This window comes from Mesocricetus auratus, unplaced genomic scaffold (assembly GCF_017639785.1).
Source record: "Mesocricetus auratus isolate SY011 unplaced genomic scaffold, BCM_Maur_2.0 Super-Scaffold_100023, whole genome shotgun sequence".
NCBI lineage: Eukaryota > Metazoa > Chordata > Mammalia > Rodentia > Cricetidae > Mesocricetus > Mesocricetus auratus.
Window position 1 is genome coordinate 20105386 of NW_024429204.1, and position 23541 is coordinate 20128926.

The 23541-nt window shown below is 49.3% G+C and overlaps 1 protein-coding gene and 1 long non-coding RNA gene across 3 annotated transcripts in view; both read right to left on the reverse strand.

Annotated features, from left to right (window-relative positions):
* The window catches only part of Derl1 (derlin 1), a 93402-nt gene that overhangs the window by 40121 nt on the left and 29740 nt on the right, over nucleotides 1–23541 (reverse strand). The window lies entirely within an intron of this gene.
* Nucleotides 746–2249, reverse strand: LOC121133611. Its single transcript, XR_005870506.1, has 2 exons — nucleotides 1531–2249; nucleotides 746–1168 (listed from the first exon to the last, which is right to left on the reverse strand). It is a non-coding gene; the product is annotated as an uncharacterized LOC121133611 (long non-coding RNA).

The following is a 23541-nucleotide window of genomic DNA, read 5'->3' on the forward strand; positions in this document are numbered from 1 at the left end:
TGGAAAGGGAGATGAGGTTTGTTTGAAGTCGTTCACCTTGGGATTGCTTCTCTTGGCTGAAATTACATCACCAGCCCTGGAATTAGGTCACTCTCTCTAAATCTATGCCCTGGCTCCTTCCATGGCCTGTCCCTCTGTCTGGGGGCTGATGGGTGAACGGTCCCTAGGCTGATACAGCCTTTCTCACAGCTTCCCTTTTTCTTGCCTAAATTTCACCCATTCCTAGAAGCCCAACCTAAATTCCACCAGACCAAATAAAAGAAAGTCTGAGGTGATGGAGAAACTGGGTTTAAAGATGACATCTATCCAGACTGGCTCTCAGGCTGGCCTGTTCTTTTGAACTCGTGGGCAGTCGCCAGCACCAGCACTTCTAATCATGTCAGAGCTGCCTAACTTCTTGTCCTTGTGAGGCTCCTGTAGGTTTCCATCTCCCCAGTATGGCTGGTCCCCCTTAATAACAGCACACACATGCACACACATGCATGCAAACACATGTGCACACACACACACACACACACACACACACACACACACACACACACTCCTGCCCATTCAGAAAGTCTCCTGCAGTCCTGTTCTCCTACCACATAGAATGCTTCCGTGACACTAACACAACACGACTCTTCCATCCATGGATGGTCACATGACTCAGGCCGAGCCTCACCTCAGCCGATGCCCAGTCCATACCCACGTGACTCAAACGGGGCCAGTCATTGTTAAGATTTACAGAGAACAGAGCGTGAGGAAGCTAGGCAATGTAAAATATTTAAGACATGTCACCATGGGCTAAACACGGAAGCCTGTCTAGCGTCTCTCAGGAGGGAAAAATAGATTCCCTTTTAGCCTTGTTTGGCTTGCTTGGCCTGCACTGCCAGGATGGACCATGCGGCCACATTTTCAATAGAGTCTCATGAGCAAATGCCAGCAAATGGGAAGAGATAGTGAAAAGCAACACGACCACACCCCTGCTCCTAGTGCGCGCCTTGTTATCCGTTTCCATGGACTCCGTGTGCGCGCGCCTTGCTATCCGTTTCCATGGACTCCGTGTGTGCGCGCCTTGTTATCCATTTCCATGGACTGTGTGCGCGCCTTGCTATCCGTTTCCATGGACTCCGCGTGTCCACATCAGCTCAAACTGCCTTCCACCTCGCGGGAATCCTTACGAGGCCTAGAAGAGATAGATACGACGGAAGCATGGAAGAGAATGAGTGTGTGGCTCGGGCTAGCTGGGTCAGTGCTCACCCATCTGCCTCGAGGAGTCAGGGGTCCCAGGGTTCTGGTCCTTGCTTTAACACTAATGAAGTTCACTCTGCCCCCTTCCGCCTCTGTCTCCTTTCTTGTAAAGGAGGGGTTTAGACCCTTTAACTGCCATTCCCCCTCTGAGATGTGGCGGTTCTGGGAGTCAGGGTTAGCATGAACAGAGACTGCAGATCCCAGCACTCGACCGCTACCCCAACCAAAGCCTTTGCAGGAATGTCACGGGACAGTCAGGGGCCGAGTGTACTTCCGGGCCATAGCCCTCATGCTTACGAGCCGAGTGTCGGCAGGCTCCCCTGGAGAACTCTGGAGAAGCGCGAGTCCACAGAGTGTAATTACAGAAGGGCCGACATGGGGTGGGGGGGCGAAAGCAGACTGTTGGGGAATAGTTATCTAAACCCGGAGCGTATCATTCGGCATCGCTCCTCTGCCAAGCTACAGCCACAGCGGCGCCTGCGAAAGAACACACAGGACCTTTGTTTGAGGTCATAGAACCAGCTGCTTGGGAAGACAGCTGCCCCCCGGATGCAACCTCTGCCCCAGAGAGGTGGTGAACCTTCCAGACACCAGAACCAGAACCAAGCTAAAGGCTGAGCTGCCCTTAGCAGAGGGACTCTCTCCCTAAGGGATCTTTTTCTCAACCCACATGTGCTTGAGGGATGTTTCGCATGGTGCCTCCAACTCCCTTGTGTGACAGTGACCACATATTGTGTAAGAATGGCTAGGGCTCTGGGAAGGAAGGATGTCCATGGATCGTTACAGTTTTGATCCTCCACATGGGGAAATTGCATAATTTTCCACATTAGGGGGACTAAAGCTTAGACTTCAGAGTTCTTCAAGATCGGATTCAGGAATCTTCCCAAGCCACACAGCTAATGAGTGTCAGAGCCAGGATTTCAAGCCAGGTTTCTCTGAAACCAAAGCCGGGGCTCTTAGCCACGGCAGTGCGGTCCCTCACCAGGTGATTGTCACGGCTGGGAACAGACTGCCACACTGAACGCAGCACACGGACACACGCACATTCCAAACAGGCTGCCCCGTGTGGCTGTGCTCCGCACACCCCCCCACACCCCCCCAACCCGCTCCACACACTCCCAGCCAGGCACTCCAGAGGGCTCTGAGAATCACGTCCGGCCATGGAGAGATGCCTAGCATGGGGGGTGTGGGCTGCGACAGAGCCTTTCAAAGAACTGTGAAGAGGACTAAAACCAGACCTTAAGCAGCTGGAGGATGGAGATTTTAATGTTCAGTTCCTGTTGCTTCATAAGGATGAAGAAACTACGAAATTCCAGATGTCCGTCATGACCAGGGTAACTGCCTTATGTAACTGGTAGTGCCGCCTGAGTTCTCAAGCTGACTTTTCCTGGTCATTTGTAAGAAGCTGCCCAGGCGCGGGGTGCCTAGCCTTCCTCTCCGGCAGGACGCTCACGCCCTGCTTTATAATTATTCATCAGACGAACTGTTTCCACTCGCTGGCCTGTGCCATCCCTGGGGTCTGGGTCTGCTCATGTGTACATCCCCCGTGTCCAGCCTAGGACACCACAAGGTTATTAGTAAATCCTGAGGCGGGAAGACAGGAGAGGAGGGAGGAGAGGGAGAGCGAGGAAGGGAGGGGAAGATTAACGAGGAGATAGAGATCTGTGCAACTCATATAAAATTAGCCCACCAAGAATAGGGCATAAATGTTAGGTTTTTATGATGGGATGCATGGTCTTTTGTCTGGCTTGCACAGATGAACTGTAAGAGACTTTTGGAGGCAAATGGAGAAATCTGAATAGAGATGATATTGGGAAACTATTATTAATTATTATTTACTGATGGAGTTGCAGAAGAAAGTGTACTCTTCACTTACCACTGCATCATGAGGGAATGAAATGGAATTATATGTAATGTAGATATAATTTAAATACTTAAAAGTGCAGGGTGGTACAGGAACCTCCATTTTCCCTTCAGGAAGACATCGCTATACAACAAGCCTTGGTTTATTCAACCAATCCCTTACTAATAGACCTACGTATTCAACCAATCCCTTACTAATAGACCTACGTGTTTTCTCCAGTTTCTTGCTCGTCCTGCGTCTCTGTTTCCTTAGAATGGATGTGGACAAAGCTTTGACCGTGGGGATCAAAGCCACCCAGAAGGCTCTGAAACCTGTCTGAGTGACAGACTGTGTTATGAAGCCTGTAGTCCTTCCTTATTCACCCCTCTCCCGGAACAGGAAGGAAGCTCCCCAGGCAGCTGCTTCCTGCCTGATGGCACTGACCCCAGCAAGCGTGAAGGCTGTGTTTCCACTAACCACACATCTGTTATCACCAAGGCTGGTGACTGGAGACAGACCACAGTACACACTGACGTTTTATACACATAAAATTGGAGCGTGTGGAGACTACCACCCTGTCCAAGGATGGAAAGGCTTGGCTTGGAAGCCGCTTCTGATTACAGAAAGGGAAGGACAGGGGCCTAGAGTCGCTGCAAGTACAAAGGGCAGCCATCGCTGTTAGACACTTCGCACACTTCTGGAAGCCAGGTGGTTCACAGTCTGTGAAGGGGACATGTCACTTGGCCTCTCTGGGCCTTGGCTTCCATAGATGTGAAGTAGGGAGCTAATGTCCACATTGTGACTTAGATGTCAATATGAGGCACTGATATGGTATCGGGCTTTTGAGAGTCTCAAGAAGCTACGTGTGTGGTAGTGCATGCCTGTGATCCCAGCATCTGGAAGGTGGAGGCAGGAAGATACAGTGTTCAAGACAAGCCTTGGCTACACAGCAAGTTGAAAGCCAGCCTGAGCTACATGAGAGCCTATCTTTAAATAAGGAATCCTGCAAAGAATCCTTGCTCATCATAGATCAGTCAACTGAAGATCCTACATCAAAGGGACTTCTGGGGCACATGTGGGCGGAGTTGAAAGAATATTCAAGGGTATCAGCAGAGATTAGCAACAGGAGAGCCATTGTTACTGTCAAAGCTGAGGGAACAAATAGGTGGTTATAGACCCGTGTAAGAGAGAACCGTGGAGAAAGACCGAGTCACATAGCTGGAGTCATAGTTGTAGCTATTGCCGGTGACAAAGCAGACAAGAAATGAAAACACATTGCTTGAGGATGATTAAAATATAATGTCTTTAAAAAGGGCTGAAGTAGTAACACACATGCCTTGGATGTAACCAACCCTCTCTAATTGGACCTTGCACCCACTCACCAAGGGGAAAACTGGACCAGGTACTGGAAAACCTAGCTAACTTCAGCTCTAGTGAGGTCATGGCTACCAGAGGAGAACCTACCACCACTAACTTACTCACCCAGCATAACCCCTAACAACTAAGTAAACATTTGTCCTTATACCCAAAGGTAAGTAGTCTTCACCCTCATCAAGGAAAGTTCTCTTTGCAACTACAGAAAGCCACACCCATCAAAATGCAGAGTTATGGGGGCCTAGTCCCAATGGACACATCTACAAAACACTCCTGCACTTAAGACTCAGGAAGCCGGGCGGTGGTGGCGCATGCCTTTAATCCCAGCACTTGGGAGGCAGAGGCAGGCGGATCTCTGTGAGTTCGAGACCAGCCTGGACTACCAAGTTCCAGGACAGCCTCCAAAGCCACAGAGAAACCCTGTCTCGAAAAACCAAAAAAAAAAAAAAAAAGACTCAGGAAATATCATGGAAGAGGAGGCTGGAAAGACTGTAAGGGACAGGGGTCTAAGAGTCTGCTGTGACATTGTGTCTCCTGGTAATATAGGAGGCCATATCCATAAAGACTCACCAACACGACAGCCTAAACACAGCTGGCCAAGGAAGACGCCATGAACATGCCCACGAGGCCTCACCCCTGTTGGGCCTAAGAAAGGCTAGGATGCGAGGCCCAGTGTAAGCTCCTGAGCCTGGCTAGAGTTTGGCGACCTGTCTCTAACCTGTAACCTCCATGTGGGGGTGACTCAGCTAGACCCAATGTAAGGTTGCCCCCTGTCTAGCTACCTGCCTGCTTGGTAGAATACTTGGCCCTTAACTCGTCACCTAAGATTCCCATCCCCTACCTCAGCCCTATGTAAGTTCCTGCCTGTTGGAATAAATCGAGATCCTGCTTCGACAGACTCCCGACTCAGTGTGTATTTTTTCTCCCCGGTAACTAATGGGGGAGGGTCGACACACTCACCATCCTGCTCAGCCCAGGAAGAGCCCGGCTGGATCGACTGTTTCCGGCCCTGCCCCCCCCCGCTCTACCTGCTGGGAGAACCATGAACAACCCTACAGGAAGAACTATACAGGCAACTAACGAAAGCTGGGATTGGAAAAAGTGCCCCCCCCAGGGAAGAACACACCCATCGGTGGCCAGTGCCAAATGGTCAGCCCTGAAAACACAAGTAATATTATATGAACTGAGAAGGTTATCTATAGGAATATATACACACACACACACACACACACACACACACACACACACACACACGTATACAATAGCAATTAGTGAGGGAAAAAAAAGACAATGAATTTGAAGGCTACCAGGGGAGTATATGGGAAAATTTTGAAGGAAGAAAGGGAGAGCTGTTGTAATTATATTATTTCAAAAATAAAAGTTTGTAAAATTTAAATGGAAGTGTCCTGTGTGGGTGGATTATGCAATCCAGAAGGCATGAGCTATTCAACAAAACACAAATGCCAAGGGTAGGATGCTTCCCTAGACATTGTTGGCCAGGAACGCACCAGTGGTCTCTGAAACAATGCAAGTGATGGCCATTGCTCCTGGTTGCCCACTAAAACCAGAAGGTAAGATCTTCCTACTGAGACACCATGTACTTTTGATACAGGACATAGGAATGGGATGGAATTGAGCGAGGTAACTTTTATAGTGATGGAAGTTGCCATACAAACAGCTGGAGAAGAGCCATCAATAGGCTTACCAGGGTTAGCCTTTAATCCCAGCACTCAGGAGACAGAGGCGAGCAGATCTCTGTGAGTTCAAGGCCAACCTGATCTACAAAGCAAGTTCCAGGACATCCAGAGCTGTTACACAGAGGAACCCTGTCTCAGGTGGAAAGTGGGGAGTCTTACAAAACCACAATGTTATTACTGTTATGAAGGTAACCAGCTATGTTCTGATTGGATCTGCAGTTCAGGCCACAGGAAATGTTTCATGACTAATACTGAGGACCTGGTCAAATTCCATGAGTGGAAAGGTCACGGGCTCTGGGGATGAACTTACTGCTTGTTTTACTCAATGGATGTGCTGTCAAGTTCCTTTCTGAGTATGGATGCTTACAGCCATAGACTAGTGTTGCCCTGTGACTTATTGCAGTTTCTTGCAGCAAACCGTGGTTAATGCAGAGATTGAAGGGACATCTGTAACATCCCTCTGAGGCCAGGGAGTATCACAACAGAGGGAATATCACAGGAGAGGGAATTTAAGTGCCAAATGATAAGACGGAAGTTCATAAGATGCTGTCTCCTGGGCGTGATACGGCTGCTGCACTCATGAACTAACTCATGGCTTCTGTAGTTGCCTACACAGAGCCTAACAAGACTGAAACCAGTCAGTATTCAGCTGTGGATCGGGGAGAGGTCTACAGGGTCTGGCCTTTCCCCAGGAAGCTATTGACAGTTTGTAATGCTGTCTTCAGTGGCATATCCAACAGTGAGTTGTCCATACTCCAGTGGATAGCTCCACACACGTGCCCATTCAGGCAGCCCTGGACCGTTGGTCACAAAAGAAAGAGGACAGTGTAAGACTTGTTGGGAGGGCGGAGAGGTGGGGTGTGTGTGTGTATGTGTGTGTGTGTGTGTGTGTGTGTAAATGGGCAGCTTCACACACCTGTGAGCGCTTGAGGAGGTCAGGGGAGGACGTTGAGTGTCCTGATCTGTCTTTCTCTGCTTTGTTCCCTTATGACGGGTCTTTCACTGACAGGAAGCTCACTGATTTAGCTCGGCTGACTGGCCAGTGAGCTCCCAGCACTGCCTGTCTGTGCCCCTCAATGCCGGGGCTGTAGACAAACGTGGCCTAACCCAGTTTTTCCACAGAGTCTGGAGGTCAAAATCGGATCCTCATGTTGCCATAGCAAGAGCTTTTCTCCACTGAGCTCTCACCCTGTTCTCTCTGCTGCTGTGACCAAAAGAAATTTGGGAGAGGAGAAGAGAAGGTTTATTCGACACATATTCCCATCAGTCATCCTTGAGGGAAATAAGGGCAAGAACTCAAGAAGGAGCAGAGACAGGAGCCATGGAGAAAACCTGCTTACTGGTTTGCTCCCCATGGCTTGTTCATCTGCCTTTCTTTTTCTTTTTTTTTTTTTTCTTTTTTTTGGTTTTTCGAGACTGGGTTTCTCTGTATTGTTTTGGAGGCTGTCCTAGAACTCACTCTGTAGACCAGGCTGTCCTCGAACTCACAGAGATCTGCCTGCCTCTGCCTCCCGAGTGCTGGGATTAAAGGCGTGTGCCACCAACGCCCAGCCATCTGCCTTTCTTATATAGCCCAGACCCATCTGTCTAGGGATGGGACCACCCTCAGTGGACTAGGCCCTCCTGTATCAATTAGCACTCAAGAAAGGAAATGTCCCACAGACACATCCACAGGCCAATCTGATGAAGGCAAATCCTCAATTCAGAGTCCCTCTTGCCAGGTATATATAGGTTTATATCAAGCACATTCCTCTAGCCTCAAGAACCTTTTAGAAAATTAGATTTATTTTATGTGTATAAGTGTTTGCCTACATGTATATATGTGCCCTACTCAACTGCTTAGAAACCTAGGGAGGTCAAAAGGCATTGGATTCCCAGGAACTGGAGTTGCAGACTGCTGTGTGGGTGCTGAGAACTGAACCTGGGTCCTCGTCATGAACAGTAAGTGCCATCGCTCCAGCCCATTGACCCACCCGTGACACAAGATGGATTTTTTAAATTTATTTTTATTTCATTTGCATTGGTATTTTGCATGCATGTATGTCTCTGTAAGGGTGTCATATGTTGGAATTACAGACAGGTGTGAGCTGCCATATGGGTACTGGGAATTGAACCCGAGTCCTCAGAAAGAACAGCCCAGTGCTTTTAACTGCTGAACCATTTCTCCAGCCCCAACACAAGATAGTTTTAAACAAATGTGTATTTTTGCAGATATTCATCCAAGTTGTCTTTGGTAGACACAAAGATCCTTGAAGTCGCTAAGCCACAGAAGGCTGGCTGCCTAACCTAAGCTATGAGAATCGAGAATAGTCTCTTTTGTGAGTTCAAACAAGAGGAAACAAAGGGTCTTCAGAACTCAGAAACTAATGAAAGGCTGGGGGTGTAACTCAGTAGCAGAACCTATGCTAGTCACTGAACGATAGCCTGAGTTCAAGTGGAAGCCTCGTGGGAAGGGAAGGGGTATTTGTTGATGTCATTGCTGATCTATTCATTTAATTTTCTCTTGCTGAAGGTTGTAGCCATATTTCTCAACATTTACTCAGCACTGCGTTATATGTTGCGAATGCCAAATAAACAGTACAAAATTGTCTTTGAGCATTTATCTCACTATTCTTTAACCCCCATCCCAAGACATCTGCGTCCGCCTCAATAAGCACATACATCCTGCAACTGATGACCAAAACCAGCCACCCTTTCATCCCAGAATGTGATCACTGGCATGAGTCTACACCACACTCATCTATTTTTAACATCTGTCACCTGTAGAGTCGGATACGTGTCCTTATCTTGCTAGACCATCGCTCCTTCTGATTTCCTATGGCCTGTTATATAGATTATCATTATGACATTCATCCCCTGGCTACCCCAGACAGAGCTCCTCAAGAGAAACAGACAGCCCCAGTCTCCTTTGTAGCCCCTGTGTGGCATGGAGTAGATATTCAGTGTATATTAATAAAGTAAGTAAAGGATGGGTGGATGGATGGATGGATGGGTGGTGGGTGGATGGATGGGTGGTGGGTGGGTGGATGAGTGGTGAGTGGATGGTAGGTGGGTGAGTGGATGGATGGATGGATGGATGGATGGATGGATGGATGGAGTGGATGAACTGAATGAATAGGGTGTGAGCATGAGTGGGTTAGGGAATAGACAGACAAGTATGTAAATGAGAAGATGCATAGATACTTGTGTGGCGCAACAGTGATACTTGAATAAGTATTTAGGTGGGTACTGGGTAGATGGACAAATAGACTGCTGAATGTTCCGATGGACAGTAGGCAATGAAGCATCAAACAATGAAGATACGGTGCTGAGGTTTTAACGTGAAATGTCCTTCATGGGTTCGAGTGTTTGAAAGCCTGGTCCCCAGCTAGTGTGCTGTTTTGGAAGACTATGGAATGCTTAGGAGCCTTGCTGGAAGAAGTAAGTCGCTGAGGGGGGGGGCTTTCCTCCATTCTCTGCTTCCTGACTGCATACGCAGAGTGACTTGCCATGCCTTTCAACCACAATGCATGGTGACCCCTCAAATCGTGAGCCAAACTAAGGCCTTTCTCCCTTAAGTTGTTTCTTTGCAGGCTGTCTGGCCAACATAAAAGTAACTAGCACAGATGGCTAAAGGATTAAAAAGATACCTGCCTCTCTTATAGATTCAAGATTTGACTTATCTACCCTTTATGATAAAAACCCATTAAGTAAGAAGTTGCAATCTAACTGCATAGTGTGTTGGGGGCTGTGGTCAACATAGTAGAACCCAAGGCTAGGGTTCTACTCCCATTTTTCCTCAAGAAGTTGAATATGGCTTAAACAAATCCCTAACGTCTGTGGGCCATGTTCTCTGTCCTTTTTCATTAATTGTTTTCACTTGCTTTACATGCAGATCAGTTTCCCCTCCCTCATCTCCTCCCGTTCCCTCTCTCACCTCCCTTCTACCCGTCTCCCGCCCCCCATGCTCTCTGTACTTTTAAGAGACAGGAATGTGGTAGCCAATGCTCTGTAAACTGGGAGCCACTGGGCTCAGGTGACATGTATACAACAGTGCTTTGTCACAAGTGATGAAGGCTAGGGTAAGTAGTTGTCATCTAGCCAGTGTCCAGGAGGTGGGAACACAATGTCTTCCATGCTAAGCTATTCCGAACAGTAGTCCTATTGCCTAGACTAAAGGAAGTCCCCTGTCCCACACTTTCTCCTTCCCACAACTCAATCCCATGCCCTATTCTGCAGCGCCTGCGGGAAACAGAAGAGGCCCGGGAGGGGCACACAGCTGTCAAAGCCTCGCTGCTGAGTCACTTTCTGAGTGCTCTTGCATTTCTTTTTTTGGAAACTTGAGAAATAGCATCCACAGCGCAAAACTATTTGGTCAATATTTACTTACGGAGGACTTCCTTTGTGACAAGCACTGTAATTTCTGGATAAACTCAACTGAACAAATGCGGGGCCCTTCCCCCCACCAGTTGGGAGGGAAACCTCATTAGTCTGCGCCTCAGTAAACTGTACACCACCCCAGGACTTTGTCCAGTCCCTCCCTGCCCATTCAGACCCTGGCGGGGGACCAGCACACTGGTCCCGTTCACTGCTGTTGAACTTGGACTTGATGCGAGGGGGTAGGCCGACAGGTTAATCAACAACCCCGTCTGGGCACAAGACAGAACTGAACGTGAACACTGGTGGTCACAGGTGTGTTCCGGGAGAAGGGGATGCCTGCTGGACAGATGTCAGAGACCAAAACAACCACGGGGAAAAGCGGGAGGGGACAGGGTTAGACACAAGTGAGCTGAGAGTAGCCTACCATTTTCTCTTCGGGCTTCCTTGGCTATTTAACCTCAACCTGCCCCTCTCTGAGCAGTCAGAGGGGTTTTAACTCCTTCCTGGGTAAACAGTTTCCTGAGAATCCCTTAGATTATCTCTTTTTGGTCTCCTCAAAAAGGCACCAAGTGGGGAATTACAGCCGACACCTGCTAGCCTGACAAACCGGGAGAGAGAGGCCATCAGATGGTGACAGGTGCCAGGACCGGAAGGCGAGGAGGGTGGAGAGGCCTGGCAGGAATGGCATCTTCTCTGTGTTCTCCGGCACACAGGGCTGGGGCGGGAGAGCACTCTTCCCAGGGGAAGCTGCTCTTCTCAGCCCATGTTAACATTGGACAAAGGCACAGAGCCTTACGTGCCTTGGATTTAAGAGCAGGTGGCATGGCCACTCTTGGCACTAGATGCCTGTAAATCAGCCTGCAGCTGGGCTCCAGGCCAGCCACCCCTCTCCTGGGGCAGAGAATGTGTTCTCCACACTGATAGGGACAAATCTATTCCCTGGCAGCCCAGTCTCTCTCTCTCCTCTCCCCCTCTCTCCCCTGCTTTGTACTCACCTGTAGCCCCCTCAAGTCTTCCATGACTTTCACACAGTCTTCTATCCCTGCTCTTCTCCCTAGCTAACTCTTGCTCTGCTTTCAAATCCCAGTCTAGAAACTGCTTCCAGAAATTTCCAGCGTTACTCCCAGGTCTGGAGAAGCTCTTCTTTGAGGGGCCATTGCCTCCTCTACATCCCCATATGCCCCTGTCATAAGGGATCGTAACAGCCTCGGCACATCCCCCAACTCCAACTAAACCACGTCTTCTGTCAGTACCCCAGCACCTAGCACAACACCAGGCCTAAAGAGCATGTCCAGTCAAACGAACAAGTGCTCTCCCTCATGCGAGCCACTGCTACGGTTTCACAACTTTCTGTGGGCGTCTGAAAACGCCTTCTGCATGGAAACCAAAGGGTGTTCACAAACACATGCGTACTTCCTCATGCCTCTCCCAGTGTTAACCTATCAACTACACGGCTGAGGGCGCTGAGGCTGGGAGACACGTGAGTGAGTGCTTAGACGGTGCCTCGGAAGACGGCGAAGGATGGGAGCCCAGGGCCACCTGACTAAGATGATTGGCCATTCTGAGAGCTCTCCTGCTTTTCTGTCACATACTCCAGGCCTCTAGCATTGCTAGGTTCAGTCTGCCGGCCTGCAATCCTGCAGTCTAGGCAAGTAGTCAACTGCTCACAGCTCTCCAGTGACAGATGAGTCATGCTACTAGCGATTCTAGGGACAGTCCTAGCTCTCTGTGTGGAGTGGAAAGCTCAGTTCTCCTAGCCCTTACAAATACACCTACATAAATCCTCCACCCTATGGCTCTGAAATGCCTGTGTGTTCAGGGCCCGTCTGTCAGCAAAATAGAGAGGCTGATTACAGAGTGTTTATATTGGGAAAACTGAGAGGAAATATGAGCCAGAGTCCATGCGCCTAAGCCCCAGTGCCAGGGTTAAGATGACGTCTACTTTTTCTTTCTGCCTTTTAATCTTATCTCACACTTGTGCCCCTTTGTTTACAAAAAGAAAAAAAAACCTATAGAAATCCAGCTGACAGGAGAGTCAAAGAAATATAGCTTCACAGTCTTTGTGATAGAGGAAAATGTATCAAAGGGTGGGTATGGAACTAGATACCAACAGGAATCCACTATACCATTAAGGCTATGAGAGAATAAAGGGTACTTGTTAGAATAAATACAGTAGTGTGGCCCTCTCCCGTGTTTTATGGCTCTGTTGTAGCGGTTTAAAGCCCTCCCTCTTACATTTGAAGAATTCCCGCCTTCTATCTCCAAGCTGGAGTTACGGTTTTACTTTGCTTGCCTCTCTTGCAGCTAAGAATGAACACTGACTCCACAACATAGGAACTATTGGAATAGAGGCACCGGTCAATGTCCACGTTTTTAAAAGGTGGCAGAATTTGCTGAGCTCTTGCTGAAGGAGGGCGTGATGCTGGGGTGGTGTGACAGCTAATTTTGGCTGTCATCTTGACACATCTACCTGAGAACTGCCTCCATCAGATTGGCCTGTGAGCATGTCTGTGGAACACTTCCTTGATCATTAATTGATGTGGAAGGGCCGATACCCTGTGAGGGTGCCATCCCTAGGCAGGTAGGGCTGGCTGGTATAAAGCTTATCCACTTTGAGTGATGGCAGTTCTCTCATTCAGTTGGTTCTGCAGCAGAGTTGGTATTATTCCCAGAGTACAGCCTCCAGCCTGGTTCTCCAGCTTTCCCAATGACTCTCGGTTACCCAGCAATCTTTTAAACAAACAAAACTGAGGGATAGTCTCACAGAAAAGTATGCTAATTATGACTATACAGTTCAGTAAAGTGTCATAAATCGAATCACCACCCATACCAAAAAGTAGATCAGTGGCCTTAGATGGGTCCCCATTGGCCTTTCAAGCAACGACCCCTCACTATTAATCACTAGCCTGTGGGGATCACAGACCCTGGCCAGAAACCCACCCCTCCATCAGCCTGAGAGCAGGCAGCTGCGAGATAATGTTTACTGAAAACAATTCAGTGCCATAAAGCTCTTGATAAGGCTCCGATAAGGGCTCGCTCACTGGAACACCATGACTTTGATCCCCCCTAAGGCTAGTTGTTTCTTCCTGCTCCCTGCTGTTTCTCCCGGGTGAGAAGTCTGTGAGAGCTGTGAGAGGTGTGTGAGAGCTCTGTGGGAGAATTGTGTGTGTATGGATGGCAGAAGTCTTTAAAAATGGAAGCGTTTTTTCTTGGGGTGTTCTAAGCCGACTTGGGGAGCATAAAGTTTTCTTAACACAACCGACCGGTCTCTGTGTCATCTATCCCGACCACCTCGCTACATTCTCGGATGCAGGCTGCTCAGCAGGTGCGACACCAGCCTAACTCCTAACATCATAGCCTTGAATTTCACAGCAATGGGCCCGTGCAATGGTTGTGTGTTCACAGCAATGGCCATGCAATGGTTGTATGTTCACAGCAATGGTCGTGTGTTCACAGCAATGGCCGCGCAATAGTTGTGTGTGTGTTCGCAGCAATGGCCGTGCAATGATTGGGTGTGTATTCACAGCCATGGCCGTGCAATGGTTGTGTGCATCTCTCCTACTTCACTTGTCTCAGATCTGTCGTATTGCTCCGCATGGCCGCGCACTGTCTCCTCAAGCACGGGATGTCACTGCATGGTAAACCAGAACTCAGCCACTCCAGCATTGCTAGACGTTGGGTTGTTTCCCGCCTGGCTTTTACAGGTAACCTCGCTGTCTGATTCTTACACGTGTCCTTTTTGACCACTGGAGTGTGAGTTAGTCATATGAGGAGAGGCACAATTGGGGTTCTCAGATTTTTAGAGACAAAGAGGTGATTTTTTTAACTTGGGTTTTGTTTTGTTAACTTATGTTCCCCAGGCTGTCTTCAAAGCAAGTAGAACCATTTCTGATGGTGGATGCTGACCCCCTGGGCACACGGCATCTTCTGATGTTCTGTTGTGTCCCATATCAACAGGAGCCTGGCGCTGAGTGACGCCACTGCTGTTTCTCTGCTGCAGGTCCTGGCCAGGTGAGCAGGCTCCCTGCTCCTCTGACTCTCTGCTTCCCTATTTGTAGCAACACCATCCTGACCGACCCTTCTAGATGGAACTGGGGTCAGGCCTGAAGAGCACAGGAAGGAGGCAGGGGCAGATGCTTGTGGACAGTGTGTTCCTTCCAACATTAGCTCACTGACTTCCCGCCATCAGCTGAGGCCCGGGGCTCATCCTTCTCTTCATAAAGCGTTGGTGGTGCACGCCTTTAATCCCAGCCCTCTGGAGGCAGAGGCAGGAGGATCTCTGTGAGTTCGAGGCCATCCTGGTCTACAGAGTGAGTTCCAGGACGGACTCTAAAGCTACACAGAGAAACCCTGTCTGGAAAAACAAACAAAAAAGCTGGGAAGCTCAGACTCAGACAGGTTTAGCAACTGACTCAAAGTCATCAAACTGGCCAAGGGCAGCATCAGCTCTATCCAAGCCTGCCAGGCACCCCAAGCCATGCCCATGATCACAGAAGGTGGGGACTTGGGTTCAGCAGGGTCACGGGCTGCCTCTGAGCCTGGTATCCCCAACAACTCAAGGTGGCTAGCAAGAACTAAATGGAGGCACGCACGGTAAAGAGGGGGAGTGAGGTTTCTCAGGGCAGTCGAAGGGTGTTTTCAGTGTCTGATCAATCTCACACTGGCCTTCTCATTGTGAAGCAGCGCAGGATTGTATCCTAATTCTGGCACCCTGGGGTTGGAGAATGTATATGACTGAGAAAGAAGAAAGGCTGCCCTCACTGCCTGCAGACTGCAGCTCCTGCTCAGAGAAAGGCGCCCAGGGGGAATCCAGCCTGCTCGCTAGAGAGGGGAACATGGCTGGCTGCCTAAGTACACTCCCACAACCCTCCGTCTGTCTTTGTTTCCCAGGTGAGTGTATTCACACACACACACACACACACACACACACACACGAGAGAGAAAGAGAGAGAGCTCCTCCCACCGCCACCCCCCATCAAGAAAGCCATTGTCAAATGCACACGCTCTAAATACCAAATTGCTAAAAAGACTGCTTTTTTTTTCTTTTCAAGAGTCCCTTCCTAATCACAAGAGGCCACTTAGTCTGAGTGGGACCCAGTAATGTTGATTAATGATTGTTTTTCTCGTGGGAGATGGGAAAGCTGGAGTCTCTGCGCCTCCCTCGATGCACATCAATCAAGGCCAGGCTACTTTGGAGTTAGAACCTTGACCATGAACCCACCCACAGGAAACTCCAGGGCCCAGCCTAGGGGTCTCGCCAGGTTCCCTGCCGAGGTCTAACAGCCCCTGCAGCAGGCTCCTCCCCCAATGCCCTCCTCCCTGATACAGCCTCCTCACTTCAGCCCTGCCTCCCTCTGATCACAGCCCTGAGGGTTTGAATATTAATAAGAAGTTCCCCTCCTCGGGTATTTCATCTTAATGGTCTTCAAGGGCTTTCCTGTAACTCCCCTTCCCTGTGTGGCAGACACAAAAGTCATTTCGTACAAGTGAGCCCAGCCTCCCTCCCTCTCCGCTATCCCTAGAGGAAATGTATCTCTGCCTATTTGGGGCTGCAAGGCCTCCAGGTGCTCCCCTGCACGAGGCCTGTTCTCCAGTGTGGAGGCTGCATACTGGAGACAATGACTGGAAAGACACCAGACTAGAAGACAGGAAGGATGAAGACAAGGGAGGTTCGGGTGCCAAAATTTAGGCTGCGGGTGCTTTTTTCGATGTAAGAAGTCAAGGTTTCTAACAGGGCCTCGGGTAGCAAGGCGAGAACACAGGACGGGGGAGGGGGGCCTTAGGAAGCCCCAGTGTTGCTGGTATTTCTTATCCTGCCAGGTCCCACCATCCTTCAGTCCCAAATAAACAAACGTATGTTATATTAGCTATAAAACTGTTGGCCGATGGCTAGGGCTTTATATTGGCCAGCTGTCTTAACTACTAACCCATTTCTATTAATCTAAGTATTTCCACATGGTCTTATCTTACTGGAGAAGGGTCTGGTCCTGCTACTCCTTCCTCAGTGACCGTGACCGGCACCTCTCCACTTCTCTCTCCAGCATCCTCACCCTAGCCCCGCCTTTCTTCCTGCCTCTATTGGTCAAACAGTGTTTTACCCATCGACCAATAAGAGAAACGTATATACAGAAGGTCATCCTCCATCACCCCAGGGTCAGCCTACGCAGTTAGAAACCTGTTAAGTCGCTATTTTATTTTTAGATTGATTTATGTGGTGAATGTTTTGCCAGCATGCATTATGTATGTGTACCGCATACACACTTGGTGTCTGCTGGTGTTGGATCTGCTGGAACTGGAGTTACAAACGGTTCTGAGACACCATGTGGTTGCTGGGAAGAGAACCCAGGTCCTCCGAAAGAGCAACAAGTGTTCTCAACTGCCGAGTTGTTTCTCCAGACTCGAGTTTCTTTTTCCAAACAATTTTACTTACTGCGTCTATGCACACATATGCACATGAAGACACATGCCGTGGTGCATGTGCGGAAGTCAAAGGACAACTTGCAGAAGCTGGTTCTCTCTTCCACCTTGTATAACGAGTACTTTTACCTTCTGAGCTACCTCGCTGGCCTGGGAAATCTGTTAGTTTCCAATAGTTGCTACTACAGCTGAACATGTTCATACCTTGAACTCTTCACTCCCACTCCTAGGAATCAGACACAATGCTGACCAAGGAGACACGCATCCACATATTTGCCAACATATACATATGAAATACATGTATGTACGTATGCATGTATGTGTATATGTCACAGTCACTGGAATGTGTGTACCAAGGCAGTACTTGGTTTTTTTCCTCCAGCCTTCATTTGATTTTCATCCTGTGCGCACAAGATTACATTTCTGAGTTTCCTGGGGGTTGACTGAGACCCTGGGAGGGGCTCTGGTCAACAGATGCCGTGTGGGTGAGTGGGCAGTGATGCATGCTGCTCTCAGCCCAGCCACTGAGGGCGTCCTTGCACCTTTCTCTGCTCGCTTTCCCAATTCAATGGTGGCAGAAGACGGAGTAGCTAAGAGTCCTCAGCATGGCACAAACAATGTCTAAGGTCCCTGCAGCAGATGAAGGGACTCCAAGGCTCTGCACGTGTGCAGTGAGCTGAGTCCGGCACTCACTGCCTGTCTCTTCCCAGCCACCACCCTGCTTGCTTGCCCACGCAGGACTGTGATTTGAGTGGGAACTAAATCTCTAGAGTGGTGAGAAATGGCGATGTGGGGGCTGTCGCCGCTATCAATGCATACAACCCTTACTTGGGTCCAGTCTCCCACGAGGCACTTCTGCCCTATGAATGAGAATAGGAAGGAACCCCTTAGGAAGTGGCTGATATTCATCCTGTGAATTTCCAGGGAAGAGGAAGCTAAGAAACCTCAAGTTTTTCTTCCCTGAGAGAAAGATTTAGTAACTGGTAAGGAACTGCGTGCAGCCCTGTGACAACTGCTGGACCCCCAGAAGCTGCCCTGTCCCCCCCCCCGCCCCCGCCCCCGTAAGCAGACAGCAACCAACTGTCCTTACCCAGCTGTGCCAGGGGCCAGTGGAGGTTTTCAAGGTTTGAGGTTACATCTTAGGACCTCCACAGAGTCCCACCCTTAAGTGACAGTGTCGACAACGATACTAGTATTCGCTCTCCATTGAATAGCTGTGCTTATTCCCCAGTTACTGAACTAAGGAGGGACAGATGAGCTGTTTATTGGCTCCCTGAAAACTCTGAGGTTAAGAAGATACCCTCAAACCAGGTGTCGGTGGCACACGCCTTTAATCCCAGCCCTCGGGAGGCAGAGGCAGGCGGATCTCTGAGTTTGAGGCCAGCCTGGTCTACAAAGCGAGTTCCAGGACAACCTCCAAAGCAATATAGAGAAGCCCTGTCTCGAAAAGCCAAAATAAATAAATAAATAAATAAATAAATAAAAATAAAGAAGATACCCTCTACAACAGTGGCCCAGAAATGAAGCCAGATTAGAATATGTACGTGTGTGTATGCATGGGCACACATGTCCAAATGTGTTAGCAAGTGTTAGCCTGTGTGTGCACCAGTGCAGGCTAAAAACTGTCTCTACCATTCTCTACTTCATTGATTTGAGCAGGCTCTCTCAGTGAACCTGGAGCTTCACCGATTGGGCAGCCTGGCTAGGTAAGCCCCAGGGATTCGTCTCTCTGCCCCCTAGAGCTGGCATCATGGGCACGCACTGCCACACCTGGCTTTTAACATGGGTGCTGGGATCTACACTCAGACCCTCAATGCTTACACAGTAAGCATTTTTCTCACGGGGCCGGCTCCCTCACCCAGGAGAGCGCAGCGGCACAGACTGCAACTCCAGTTGATGAGTCATCTCCACCATGGTTCAGATCAGCTCTGCTTCCCTTCTACACAGGAAGAGCTGAGGTTTCATTAGAGCACAGCTTCTATGTATAGCGTCCGGGAACCTGATCTGGGTATCCTCTGCCCAGGACAGTGATCTGGGACACAGGAGGCTGACACTAGGATCCAGAAAGAAGCCCGTGGTCAGCTTCTCCATCAGTTAAAAGTTCTTGAGGGAACAAAGAGAAGCACACAGACAACCTTACACAATGCTGTCCAACCACTGGTGTGCCGGGCGGAGCTGGAGCAGGGCTCGGCTTAAGAGAAAAAAATCAGACGAGCAGGGATGAAAGGAAGAAGAGAGGCTCCTGATAATATGAACAAAGGAATCAAGACCATGATGGGGAAACCCACAGAATTAGCTGACCCGAGCTAGTGAGAGATCACTGACTCAGGTCTGACAGATGGGGAACCTGCCTAAGACCAAACTAGACTCCCTTAATATAGGTGACAATGGTGTGACTGGGTCAATATATGAGGCCACTGGCAGTGGGTCCAAGACCTAACACTAATGCACAAACTGACTTAGTGGAGCCCATTCTATATGGAGAGATGCCTTGCCCAGCCTAGACACAGGGGTGTGGGGGTGGGGAGGTGCCTTGGTCCTGCCTCAGTGAGATGATGGGACAGACTTAGTAGACTTCCTAGGGGCAGCCTTACCCTCTCCATGGAGCAGATGGGAGGAGGGAATAGGGGAAGAGGGAGGAGAGGAAGGAGGGGGAACTGGGATTGGAATGTAAAAACTAAATTAATAAAGAATGTAAAAAAAATAGAAATTAAAAAAGGAAGAAAAGAGAGCTCCTTCCATGGAAGGGGCTGAGAAGATGGAACTCAAGCTCTTTAGGGTGTGTCCACTTTCTAAAATTGCTGTGACAAAAAACCACAGACTTCATGAGATAAAAGAAGACAAAAGGATGGAACTAGAAGAAACCATCCTGAGCGAGGTAACCCAGACACAAAAAGACAAGCATAGCATGCACTCACTCATATATGGGTCTTAGACACAGAGCAAAGGATTACCAGCCTACAGTACACACCTCCAGAGAAGTTGGGAAACAAGGAGGACCCCAAGAGAGACATACATGGTCCCCCAGAGAAGGGGAAAGGGACCAGATCTCCTGAGATAATTGGGAGCATGGAGGGAGGGGAGAGGGAGTCAGGAAAATGAGAAGGGGAGAAGAGGAGGGGAGAGGAGGACATGGGGGAGCAGGAAGATCGAGTCAGAAGAAGAATAGAGGAGAGCAAGAAAAGAGATACCATAACAGAGGGAGCCATTATAGGTCTAAAGAGAAATCTGGCACTAGGGCAATGTCCAGAGATCCACAAGGATGACTCCAACCAATAATCTAAGCAATAGTTGAGAGGCTACCTTAAATGCCCTTCTCTGATAATGAAATTGATGACTACCTTATGTGCCATCCAAGAGGCTTCATCCAGTGGCTGATAGAAGCAGAAGCAGACACCCACAGCTAAACACTGAGCCAAACTCCTGGAATCCAGTTACAGAGGGGGAGGAATGATGAGCAAAGGGGTCAAGACCAGGCTGGAGAAACCCAGAGAAAAGAGCTGACCTGAACAAGTTGTTGTTCATGGACCCCAGACTGACAGCTGGGGAACCAGCATAGGACTGACTGTTCCAGATCCCTGAACATGTCTGTCAGTTTGGAGGCCTGGGTAGTCCTTGGGTCCTCTGGTAGTGGATAAGTATTTATCCCTAGTACACGAATGGACTTTGGGAGCCCACTCCACATAGAGGGATACGCTCTCAGGCCCTGCTCCAAATGATATGACAGACTTTGAAGATCCCCATTGAAGGCCTCACCCTCCCTGGGGAGCAGGAAGGGGGTGGGATAGGGGGTCATTAGGGGGCAGGGGATGAGGGGAGGGAGAGGGAACTGGGATTGACATGTAAAAGAAGCTTGTTTGTAGTTTAAAATTTTTAAAAAGGGGAAAAAATAAAATCAGACAAAAATTTCCTCAGTTTCTGGAGGCTACAAGTCTGAGACAAGATGTTGGCAGGGCCAGCCTTCCTTCCAGAGTCCTAAGGATGCAGTCTGCTGCCTCTCAGCTTCCAAGAGGCATCTCTGTGGCCACATCACTCCGATCTCAGGCTCCATTTGTATAAACATCACCTTTTCCATGTGTCTCCTAAGACTCCTGCCGCTGGATTCAGGATCACCCAGATAATATAAGATGACCTCATCTCAACAGCATTTAATTACAACTGCAAAGACCTACTTTTCCAAATGAGGTCACACTCTGGGTTTTGGTACGTATACCTTTGGCACCCCCATTCAACCCTGTATTAGGGCATAGTAAAATCTTGGAGAATATGTCCACAGGGACTAGCCTTCATTTCTTTAACAGAATTCGTCTGCTTCCCTGGCCTGACCCTTGCACCTGGTGAACAGCTTTGTTACATGGTTCTGAGATGGATGGGTCTACAAAATTTTGGTTTTGCTGGGTAGTCGCTTGAAGCAAGAGCTAAATTACCCAGGACGTTGGAGTGGCCTTGACATGACGCAAGGATAGAGAGGAGAGCCAGTCACAGCAAAGAATTGAGGTTATGTGCTGGGTGGTTTTGTGTGCCAACTTGACACAAGCTAGAGTCATCGGGGGGGGGGGGGGGCTAGAACTCTGGTCGAGAGAAGCCACTGAGACCTCAGTTCTGTGGAAACTTGGAAGAATACTAAGAGCAGTGCAGATGATGGAGGCCTGGCTTGTGGGGTTTCAGAGGTCAGACCAGCATCCCTGAGGTGAAATCTTCTGGGATTTATTTCCTGAGAGCACACAGAAACTGTGTTCCTGAGGTGGTCGTGCTTGTACCCTGTGTTGGCAGCAGGCTTGGCAATGTGTGAGGGTCACCCGGGCGGTACTGGTTTTGAAGGCATGAAGGGGTCATGGAGAGCAGCTGAGGCTTGCCACAGTGAGAGATCCCAAGAGGCCACTGGTGAGGACTGAGGGGGTCAGGCAAAGAAGCTGAGGCCTGGCACCGTGAAGACAGCCTATGGGGGGTATTGGTGAGAGTGCAGCCCACTTGCAACAAAGGATCTCAGCGCTTTGGAGACGCAGGTACCACGTGATGATCACCAGGAGCAGCAGCAGCAGCAGCGGAGAGGAGCCAGCTGCAGCCTAGAAGACAGCTGTGTGTGCTGAAGAGGAAGGAGCTGGAAAAGTGACCCCTGCCCTTTGCAGGTTTCCAGATCATGAGTGGATCCCAAATAATGGTTAGAAATTTGTTGCTGTTGTTTTGCTTTGTTTTTTGAGACAGGGTTTCTCTGTATTGCTTTGTAGCCTGTCCTGGAGCTCGCTCTGTAGACCAGGCTGGTCTCGAACTCACAGAGATCCGCCTGCCTCTGCCTCCCGAGTGCTGGGACTAAAGGTGTGTGCCACCACTGCCCAGCTGGATGGTTAGAATTTTGTTTTGCTTTGATTTGTCTGTGACTGTGCCCATTTTTCCCTGTTGAAGTAAGAAAGTATTTTATTGGAGCTCCTAGTTGATGGACTTGAATTTTAAGACTTTGCATTTTTAAAGGGGTTGGCTATTTTAAAGGAACTGAAATTTTAATGTGCTTGAATCTGTAAAGACTGTGGGACTTTTAAAGTTACTTAAGAACTTGGGGATGAATAAGAAAGGAAGTGATGTGTTTGGGCATCAACCTGACAAAGGGTCAGTACTTGGGGGGTTTTGTGTCAACTTGACAGAGCTAGAGTCATCAGAGAGGAAGGAGCCTCAGCTGAGGAAATGCCTCCATGAGATCCAGCTGTAAGGCGTTTTCTCAGTTAGTGATCAATGGGGGAGGGCCCAGCCCATGGTGGGTGGTGCCATCCCTGGGCTGCTGGCCCTGGGTTCTTTAACAAGGTGGGCTGACCAGGAGAAATAAGCCAGTAAGCAGCGCCCCTCCAATGGCCTCTGCATCAGCTCCGCCTCTGGGATCCTGCCCTGTGTAAGTTCCTGGCCTTGGCTTCCTTCAGCAATGAACAGCAATGTGAAGTGTAAGCCAAATAAACCCTTTCCTCCCCAACTTGGTCGTGGTGTCTATCTCAGCAACAGAAACCCTAAGACAATAACTCCTAAGACAGAAAGCCTACACAGGGGAGGCTCAGCTGGAGATGGGATGGAGAGCAGAGACAGTACCTACCTCCAAACGCAGGCCGCCATTCAGCCTAGCTCCCACCATTTCCGTCTCTCCCCTAAATAATCAGCAAACTGTACATTCCCTGCGAAATTCTTGGTCGCCAAGCTCAAGGGTGTAGATACTGTCTCAGCTTCAGGCTAAAATGTAACACGGCCAGTAGCGTCTCCCAGGCCAGATGTGCGGCATACACACCCAGCCAGGGCCTGCTGCCTACCCAGCCCCCACTTCTTCCCGCAAGAGCACTCTACATGCTTTTAGACGAAGACCTCTCCTCCTATTGTGGGTAGCCATAATGGGATTGACAGTAAAAATGTTTTCCCCTGAATTTAAAGCTAGGAGCAGAATGTCTAATCTGGGCCAGCAAGACTGAGGAGTTGCATCCTACAGGGAACACAGGAACAGAATCAACGGTGAAATGAATGTAGTCCAGCAAGGGATGAGCCCAATGCTCGCCTCCTGGATCCCGGGTGACCTGCCAAGAGAAGAGTTCGCAGCAGGTCCTCTGGCCACCAGTTCTCCTACACCCCTCCAATAGACTCTCCTTG